The sequence below is a fragment of the Rhinoderma darwinii genome, unplaced genomic scaffold, assembly GCF_050947455.1.
Source record: "Rhinoderma darwinii isolate aRhiDar2 unplaced genomic scaffold, aRhiDar2.hap1 Scaffold_130, whole genome shotgun sequence".
In the NCBI taxonomy this organism is placed as follows: Eukaryota; Metazoa; Chordata; class Amphibia; order Anura; family Rhinodermatidae; genus Rhinoderma; species Rhinoderma darwinii.
The window spans coordinates 2,603,695-2,614,641 of record NW_027461962.1 but is presented as its reverse complement, the minus strand read 5'-3'; positions in this window follow the sequence as shown (position 1 = coordinate 2,614,641).

Genomic DNA, 10,947 nt, shown 5'->3' with positions numbered 1-10,947 from the left:
TGGAAACTGTCCGGAATAAAAAGAATGCGTCCGTGATTTCTATATTTTTTTGTTGTGCAAGGAGCTGCACATATGCCAATTGTGGCTGCGTGATGACCTCTCATGTAGAACATTGTTAGCAGCCTTCCCAGCCTCCGCGCACCACGTCTGGTCTGTAGGACTAGCAGGGGCCTCCTACCCGCCAGAGAGGACAACGGAGAGGAGGAAATCCGACAGCGGAGAGAGTGCGGCTTGGCTGGGACCTGACAGGTGACACAGGAGAATCTATGCAGAGCAGGACGCTGGGCTGCCGTTACTTCAGCTTGTACTGCTGATATGTGAAGCCCCTGCCTGGTGGCTTGCTCTGTATCTAATTCACTGCCCAGCAGCTGTACAGGTCAGCAGCACCCGGCTCCTTCACTGTGTCTGCACCACTGACCTGCATAGCTGCTGCTGCTGCTAAAATGTCTACTAAACCCTGTACAGCCCAGTACTCCCTTGATAGCCCCTTCAGTTCCTAATCTCCCTCTGTACACCCCTCCCCCCAGCACTGGAGCACCACCCCGTGCTGAAGAAGTCAGAGGAGACAGAAGTTGCCGAAGAAGCAGTCTACAGGAAGGAGATAAGTGTCAATGTGTCTAAAGACAAAGAGGTGACTGGAGTGTGACTCAATGTATGTATGTATGTATGTATGTATGTATGTATGTAGTGTGTGTGTAATGGCTCTATATGTGTGTGTATATGTAGTTTGTGTGTGTATGTAATATTTGTGCGAGTGCGTGTGTATATTTGTGTGCATTTTGTATATATATGTAGTGTGTGTGTAGTGTATGTGTGCAGTATGTATGTGTGCAATGTGTGTATATGTAGTATGTGGGCAGTATGCATGTATGTATGTATGTATGCAGTATGTATGTGTGCAGTATGTATGTGTGCAGTGTGTATGTGTGCAGTGTGTATATGTGCATTGTGTGTATATGCAGTGTGTGGGCAGTATGTTTGTATGTGTGCAGTATGTATGTATGTATGTATTTATTCAGTATGTATGTGTGCAGCATGTATGTATGTATGTATTTATTTATTCAGTGTGTATGTGTGCAGTATGGATGTGTGCAGTATCTATGTGTGTATGTGTGCAGTATGTATGTGTGTATGTATGTATGTATATGTGCAGTATGTATATGTGTGCAGTATGTATATGTGCATTGTGTGTATCTGTAGTGCATGGGCAGTATTTATGTATGTGTGCAGTATATATATGTGCAGTGTGAGTATATGTAGTGTGTGGGCAGTATGTGTGTGTGCAGTATGTATGTGTGCAGTATGTATGTATGTATGTGTGCAGTATGTATGTATATATGTATGCAGTATGTATGTGTGCAGTATGTATGTGAGCAGTATGTATGTGTGCAGTGTGTATGTTTGCAGTGTGTATATGTGCATTGTGTGTATATGCAGTGTGTGGGCAGTATGTTTGTATGTGTGCAGTATATATGTATGCATTTAGTATGTATGTGTGCAGCATGTATGTATGTATGTATTCAGTGTGTCTGTGTGCAGTATGGATGTGTGCAGTATCTATGTGTGCAGTATGTATGTGTGTATGTATGTATGTATGTATGTGCAGTATGTATGTGTAATATGGATATATGTATGTGTCCAGTATGTGTATGTGCAGTGTGTGCAGTATGTATGTGTGCAGTATGTGTATATGTAGCGTGTGGGCAGTATATATGTATGCATGTATGTCTGCAGTATGTATGTGTGTGCAGTATGTATGTATGTATGTATGTATGTGTGCAGTATGTATATGTGCAGTATGTATATAGGTATGTATGTGTGCAGTATGTATGTGTGTGTGTGTGTGCATGACCTGCCTAAGTAGAGTCGTGTGTTAACGAACCTTCCTTTAACCCATCTTATCCCCCCACCCCCACCTTTAGGAAAGACACGTGACACCGAGGTTGGATGTGAAATGGCCACAGCAGCCGTTTATTAATTTTACAGTTTTATAAAAACAATTTAAATCCGAAACCTTCGGATAACTAGTTAGGAATCCACCAGAGAATTCCTCCTAATAATTCACATGACCCAACATGGGTCAGAAACGTAAATAACAATTTAACGTTAACATTAACCCGAGCAGAGGAAGTCCTTGAAGCCCTTTCAGATATTCCTTTTTTAAGAACACACCGAGTTAGCCATCTGCAAACCACTAATTACCTCCAGCCGTAAACCAGCTCGGAAGCACCGTTCACCTCTGCAGATGGCTCCAACCACTAGAAGTCCACTTCAAGGGGATAACACCCGATGAAGCCCTCAAGTGATATACCGACCACTAGAAGTCCACTTCAAAGGGATAACACCCGATGAAGCCTTCAAGTGATATACCTTCTACCAGAAGACCACTTCAAAGGGATAACACCCGATGAAGTCTTCAACCATGTACCTTTTTTGGGGGACGCATACCCCCGATGCGACCCCCCCACCATTTTGTACTGACTGGCCTCAAGGACTCCCCCCGCCAGCTGCCATGACACCAGAACCTACTCAGGAAAAAAGGAAAAACATGTTAGATAAGCACACAAATAAAAAACAACACTCCTATATGGACGTACGCAAAGACCCACCACGTAACAAACCAAGGGCGGGAGGGTGGGAGCTTGTCCTTACTGTGTTACTCCCTCCGCTGCTTCCGGCTCAATGCCGAAAACAGCGGGAAGAGCAGCAACGGCCCCCTGACTCCTCCCTGACCCCCTCCAACTCCCTCCAACTCTCCCTCACAAGTTAACCCTTTCCCTACCAGGGAGGTCATGGAGGCTTCCCTTCAGCCCTGCAGGCTCCGTCCAGCCCCTTCTTGACCTGCCTAAGTAGAGTCGTGTGTTAACGAACCTTCCTTTAACCCATCTTATCCCCCCACCCCCACCTTTAGGAAAGACACGTGACACCGAGGTTGGATGTGAAATGGCCACAGCAGCCGTTTATTAATTTTACAGTTTTATAAAAACAATTTAAATCCGAAACCTTCGGATAACTAGTTAGGAATCCACCAGAGAATTCCTCCTAATAATTCACATGACCCAACATGGGTCAGAAACGTAAATAACAATTTAACGTTAACATTAACCCGAGCAGAGGAAGTCCTTGAAGCCCTTTCAGATATTCCTTTTTTAAGAACACACCGAGTTAGCCATCTGCAAACCACTAATTACCTCCAGCCGTAAACCAGCTCGGAAGCACCGTTCACCTCTGCAGATGGCTCCAACCACTAGAAGTCCACTTCAAGGGGATAACACCCGATGAAGCCCTCAAGTGATATACCGACCACTAGAAGTCCACTTCAAAGGGATAACACCCGATGAAGCCTTCAAGTGATATACCTTCTACCAGAAGACCACTTCAAAGGGATAACACCCGATGAAGTCTTCAACCATGTACCTTTTTTGGGGGACGCATACCCCCGATGCGACCCCCCCACCATTTTGTACTGACTGGCCTCAAGGACTCCCCCCGCCACAGCGAAACAGGCCTTGACCACCTTAAGCCTGTGAGTTCCTCCACACCACCACCGCCCTTTCTATGCCTTCTGCTATCGCCAAGCTCCAAAGATCAATGCCAACCTCGGTCAGATGAACCCCGTCACTCCTCCAGAAATTCCCCACTCCTGACTCCAAATCCCTATGCCTCACGCAAATGCCCCCGTTTTTTGCCACAAAACGGGACACCGCCCGATTAACTTTAATGCGAGCCTTATTGACTCTCTCCACAGATCTAGCTAACCGCCAGTGCTTTCTTGGGACTATGTCCGACCACACTATCAGCAACTTGGGATAAGATACCCACAAACACAACATATCATGTTTGATATCCCGCACCAACTCACGAAAGGGGCAGACTCCTAAGTCATTCCCACCCACGTGCAACACTAAGACCTCCGGAACCCTATCAAGCCGAGCATATGTCTGGAATTCCGCCAACACCCTGCTCCACGACATACCTCTAAAACCCAGCCAATGCACAACCGCATCCTGTCGCGGAATGCGCAACTGGCGACCATCCGGGCGGACGTCCGCCCTCAAAGCCCCCCAGTGCACGTAAGAATGACCCATCAACCACACCAAACACGGAGGCGAATCTGAAACGGAAAAAACAATTAGGCACCACCATATAACATTTTTAAAGCGATAACAACAAAATTCATAACATATGGGGGCGGACATAGGACTTAAACCTGTTGGACTCCCAACGACCAATACGCCTCACCCCCTCATCATCCAACCCCCAGCGCCCCGCTTCTGTTGCTGCACCAATCCTGAAGGAATGAGATGAATATGAGCCTGCCGCGACACCAACCGCCGTCAAACATTTTTTAAATACAGCTCCAAACTGAAACCTGGACAAAACGACCCGTCCACATGACGTAACAAAGGCAAATCTGGAGACCCCCTGTTTGGCGTAAAACCCCGCATGCACTCTACTGGGCACATAACCGACCCCGGGAGGGCGAACAAAACTATCAGTTTTCCCTTCCCTACTTGGTCAGTTTTTGACCGACGCAACCATACCTCCAGCCGATCTGCGAATAGGCTCACCTCCCCAGATCTCAGCCCCCCTGCCTGTTTGGTACTTGGCGACACCAACTCACCTATTATAAATGCCCCAAAGAACGCTAACGAAAAAGCCAACCGAAACAAATCCATTTCGTCTGAAGAACGACAGACCGATGCTAATGAACCGCCCAACGAGCTAAGCAAAGCAAACGACACAGGCCTTCTACTATCCGCCTCCACCCTACCTCGGCGCAACCCCTTCAAAGCCTGCAATACCAGAAATTCCTTCGATACATCCTGAAAGCCCCGCAACTTAAACCCAAACGCCACCGCAGATATGAACCGGTTCACCTTCGCCACTGAAAACCCCGCCTCCCAGGCGTCCCCTAACCAGTACAAAAGTGCCACCAACCTGTCTCTATCCGTATTGACGTCACCCAACTCTCTTACCCACTCCTCCCACTGCCTCCAACAAGCAGCATAAGCACTCCACGTCGTGCGCGCCAAAGACCTTTGTAACAGTTGTTCTACGGGACCGATACCAGATCCCAAAAATGCTCCGGACAAGCCAAACCAAGACGTTCTGCTCCCGGTGCCAATTGCCGAAACCGGTCCCACTGCGAGCGAGAAAGAGCATCAGCGATACAATTCCGTACACCCGGGACATGCACCGCCACCACCCACGCGTTCAACGACAAACACACCAACACTAAATGTCGCAACAATTGAACTACCGGAGGAGAGGACGCCGTGATGTTATTAATGGCAAGCACCACCCCCGTGTTGTCGCAGTAAAAACGGACCTTCTTATCCCTGAGCCTGTCCCTCCAAATGGTAGCCGCCACCACGAGCAGGGCCAGATTCCGCGTGAGTCCACTGGACACCCAGCTAGCCGGCCATTGACCTGCGCACCACGGACCTCCCCCGTAAGCTCCAAAACCGCCCGCCCCAGCCGCATCCGTAAAAATATTCAAATCACTCGTATCCTGCGCTGGGGCCATCCATAGCGAGCGACCATTGTACTGGCCCAAAAAGTCATCCCAAACCTGAAGATCAGCTCGGTGCTCCTCCTTGAGCCGCACAAAATGATGCGGCGCACGCACTCCCGCCGTTGCCGGCGCCAACCTCCTACCAAACACCCTCCCCATCGGCATAATCCGGCAGGCGAAATTCAACTTCCCCAGCAGCGACTGAAGCTCCCGCAGCGTCATTTTCTTCATTCTACAAGCCCGCCGAACCTCCAGCCTCAAAGCACCCAACTTATCCGCAGGGAGACGACACTCCATTGCCACCGAGTCTATTTCGATTCCCAAAAAACAAATCGTCGCTACCGGGCCCTCCGTTTTTTCTGGCGCCAAAGGAATCCCAAAATCCCTCGCCACCTTCTGCAGTGCATGAAGCAAATTACCGCAAACCGGCGAACCGCCCGGGCCAACGCACAAAAAATCATCTAAGTAATGGATCAACGAGTCGACCCCGGATACTCCCCTCGTTACCCACTCCACGAAGCTACTAAACGCCTCGAAGTATGCACAAGAAAGGGAACACCCCATCGGAAGGCACCGATCCACGTAAAAAGCCCCATTCCAAAAACAACCCAACAGCCGTTGGCTTTCTGGATGAACCGGCAACAACCTGAACGCCGCCTCGATGTCGGTTTTTGCTAGCAGCGCACCTGGACCCGCAGCCCGCACTAACCCCACCGCCTTATCGAATGAGGTATAAACTACGGAGCACAACTCGTGATCAATCCCGTCATTTACCGACGAACCCTTGGGATACGATAAATGTTGAATCAAACGAAATTTTCCGGGCTCGCGTTTAGGGACAATACCCAACGGGGACACAACTAAATCTTTTACCGGCGACTCAACAAACGGCCCCGACATGCGGCCCAACGAAACTTCTTTTAACAACTTTTCCGACACGACTTTTGCATGCAAGTAAGCCGATTTTAAATTCCTCCGCGTAACCGGAACCTCATAAGGAGGCGGAGGAATAACAAAACCAACCCGAAACCCTTCGTAAAGCAACTTAGCCGCCGCCCTATCCGGATACTCATTTAGATAAGGGGCCATCTTTTCCACCCTCACCGGCGACACCCCCTTGACCAGCCGCGGAGGGCTGGTTTCCTGACCTCTTTTTCCGCATACATTTTGCCGCCCCGTGTGAAGCCCCATTACACTCGGAACACACGTGCTTGAACTTGCACGTGGCCCCGAACTTACACTGGCCTTCATTAAATTGCCAGCAAAACCCCGCCTTTCCCCCGCCGCTTTGTCCAACCTGACTAGACTGCCCTCCCTGGCCGGCGCTCCCGGGAAAGGACTGCCTAACCGGAGCCGTAACCCGTAACCAGAGAGCAATATCCTTCTGGTCCCACCGAATCGCCGGCCGAACAGCTTTTCGCTGACGGAATTGCTCATCGTACCGCAGCCACGCCTGACCCCCATACGCCCTATGAGCCTCCCCAATGGCATCAAAATAACAAAACAACGCCGAACAATTTTCCGGCGCCTTTTCCCCTATCACACTAGCCAATATGGCGAACGCCTGCGACCAATTAACGAACGTTTGCGGGATAAGCCTATACCGCCGCCGTTCTTCCTCGTCCTTTTTACTCTCGTCCCGCTTGCTCTTATCCAAATTAAATTTAGCGAGCGGCAAGAGAGAAAAAATCTCCACATATTCGTCCTTCCAGATCCGCTCGCGCACCTCCTGCTTTAAATGCGCCCCCAACGGACCCTCGAAACAAACGTACACCTCCCCCCGAGCACGGTCATCAATATGCACCCGATCGCCATCCTTTTGTGCCTCGGTCTGTACCGACACCGCGACCGCCTCCCTAACTGCCAGCACGGGCCGCGCCTGTACCAATCCCACGTCCCTGGGGCCCTCCCACACTACCGCCGGGGACACTTCCGAAACTACCGGCGCCGCCGCCCTATCCAGGCGCCCGACCAGCTCCCTCAAGCAACCCACTAAATCTGCCAGACCCGCGCCATCGCGCCCGCCCGCGCCACTACCGGCCACCGATGCGACGCTAGCAGCCCCCCCGCTGACACCCGACATAAAAATCGCTGGATACGACAATGATGGAGTTACACACTCACCGGGCCGCACAGGCGCTGTGTTCCCGTCAGCCGGACCATCCTGACCTCGACGATACACGTCCAGTTCACCTTCCTCCAGCTCCTCTCTCGCAGACGACTGGCCATCCCACCGACATCTTCGGATCGGAGATGATGAAGCGCTGACTGATGGGCCGGCAACCTGCCGCCCGACCGATGGAACCCAGACTTCCGACTGGACCTGTTGCCTCAACGTCGCTGCAGATCTAGGCGTCCGTCTCGCTGATCCTGAAGAGGCCTGCCCCCTGGCCGGAACATCACCAGGCGGGGCGGCCGTACCTCGTCTTCCAGATCTTCCATCCGATGGTGGAGGGGTGACAGGGAGCCCGGCCTGCGACTCCCTGCTCACCGCCGGACCCCGTCGCGGCTTGGGATTCCTGCCAGGACGCAGGGCCTGGGAAGGGGCGGTCCCCCCAGCTGCCTGGCCTGCAGCGTCCGAGATCGGGCTCCCTCTGCGACGCCGTGTCCGCGGGACTGTCTCAGGACTAAGGCGCTCTGGAGGTCGAGACCGCCGGGAGGGACGGGTCGACCTGGCCTGCGTCGCCGTCACCCCCGGCAACGCTCTCTGCCTGCTCCGGACAGGAGCAGTTGTTGCCGACTCCCCCCCCGCCGCCATGCTAGGAAGGGGGCCGGGGGAGGGGAGCCTGTCCCCTGCAACAGACCCCGAACGCCGGGCCTGACATGGCAACACGGCGTCCGGGATCCTCGCTAATGCAGCCACGGTCTCCTCCAGCCATCCGGGACCGTGGTGCACAGCAGCAGCTCGCAGCTGCTCTAACAAAAATGCCTCTGACATGCTGTACGAGCGCGGGCAACAGGGAGCTTGTCCTTACTGTGTTACTCCCTCCGCTGCTTCCGGCTCAATGCCGAAAACAGCGGGAAGAGCAGCAACGGCCCCCTGACTCCTCCCTGACCCCCTCCAACTCCCTCCAACTCTCCCTCACAAGTTAACCCTTTCCCTACCAGGGAGGTCATGGAGGCTTCCCTTCAGCCCTGCAGGCTCCGTCCAGCCCCTTCTGTATGTATGTGTGTGCAGTATGTATATGTGCAATATGTATGTATGTATGTATGTATGTATGTATGTATGCGTGCAGTATGTGTAGTGTGTGCAGTATGTATGTGTGCAGTATGTATGTGTTCAGTGTGTATATATGTAGCGTGTGGGTAGTATATATGTATGCAGTGTGGGCAGTATGTATGTGTGCAGTATGTATGTGTGCAGTATGTATGTGTGCAGTATGTATGTGTGTGTGCAGTATGTATGTGTGTGCAGTATGTATATGTGCAATATGTATGTATGTATGGATGTATGTGTGCAGAATGTATGTGTGCAGTATGTATGTATGTATGTATGTATGTATGTATGTGTGGAGTATGTATGTGTGTGTTTGCAGTATGTATGTGTGTGCAGTATGTATGTATGTATGTATGTATGTATGTATGTGTGCAGTATGTATGTGTGTGCAGTATGTACAGTGAAGGAAATAAGTATTTGATCCCTAGCTGATTTTGTAAGTTTGCCCACTGTCACAGACATGAATAGTCTAGAATTTTTAGGCTAGGTTAATTTTACCAGTGAGAGATAGATTATATTTAAAAAAAAAAAAAACAGAAAATCACATTGTCAAAATTATATATATTTATTTGCATTGTGCACAGAGAAATAAGTATTTGATCCCTTTGGCAAACAAGACTTAATACTTGGTGGCAAAACCCTTGTTGGCAAGCACAGCAGTCAGACATTTTTAGTAGTTGATGATGATGGCCCACTCCTCTTTGCAGATCATCTGTAAATCATTAAGATTTTGAGGCTGTCGCTTGGCAACTCCGATCTTCAGCTCCCTCCATAAGTTTTCGATGGGATTAAGGTCTGGAGACTGGCTAGGCTACTCCTTGACCTTAATGTGCTTCTTTTTGAGCCACTCCTTTGTTGCCTTGGCTGTATGTTTTGGGTCATTGTCGTGCTGGAAGACCCAGCCACGGGCCATTTTTAATGTCCTGGTGGAGGGAAGGAGGTTGTCACTCAGGATTTGACGGTACATGGCTCCATCCATTCTCCCATTGATGCGGTGAAGTAGTCCTGTGCCCTTAGCAGAGAAACACCCCCAAAACATAATGTTTCCACCTCCATGCTTGACAGTGGGGACGGTGTTCTTTGGGTCATAGGCAGCATTTCTCTTCCTCCAAACACGGCGAGTTGAGTTAATGCAAAAGAGCTCAATTTTAGTCTCAACTGACCACAGCACCTTCTCCCAATCACTCTCAGAATCATCCAGATGTTCATTTGCAAACTTCAGACGGGCCTGTACATGTGCCTTCTTGAGCAGGGGGACCTTGCGGGCACTGCAGGATTTTAATCCATTACGGCGTAATGTGTTACCAATGGTTTTCTTGGTGACTGTGGTCCTAGCTGCCTTGAGATCATTAACAAGTTCCACCCGTGTAGTTTTCGGCTGAGCTCTCACCTTCCTCAGGATCAAGGATGCCCCACGAGGTGATATTTTGCATGGAGCCCCAGATCGATGTCGATTGACAGTCATTTTGTATGTCTTCCATTTTCTTACTATTGCACCAACAGTTGTCTCCTTCTCACCCAGCGTCTTACTTATGGTTTTGTAGCCCATTCCAGCCTTGTGCAGGTCTATGATCTTGTCCCTGACATCCTTAGAAAGCTCTTTGGCCTTGCCCATGTTGTAGAGGTTAGAGTCAGACTGATTAATTGAGTCTGTGGACAGGAGTCTTTTATACAGGTGACCATGTAAGACAGCTGTCTTTAATGCAGGCACCAAGTTGATTTGGAGCGTGTAACTGGTCTGGAGGAGGCTGAACTCTTAATGGTTGGTAGGGGATCAAATACTTATTTCTCTGTGCACAATGCAAATAAATATATATAATTTTGACTATGTGATTTTCTGTTTTCTTTTTTATATAATCTATCTCTCACTGGTAAAATTAACCTAGCCTAAAAATTCTAGACTGTTCATGTTTTTGACAGTGGGCAAACTTACAAAATCAGCAAGGGATCAAATACTTATTTCCTTCACTGTATATGTGCATTGTGTGTATCTGTAGTGTGTGGGCAGTATTTATGTATGTGTGCAGTATATATATGTGCAGTGTGTGTGCAGTATGTATGTGTGCAGTATGTATGTGTGCAGTGTGTGTATATGTAGCGTGTGGGCAGTATATATGTATGCAGTGTGGGCAGTATGTATGTATGTATGTATGTATGTATGTGCGCAGTGTGTGAATATGTAACATGTGTGCATTATGTATAGGTATGTATG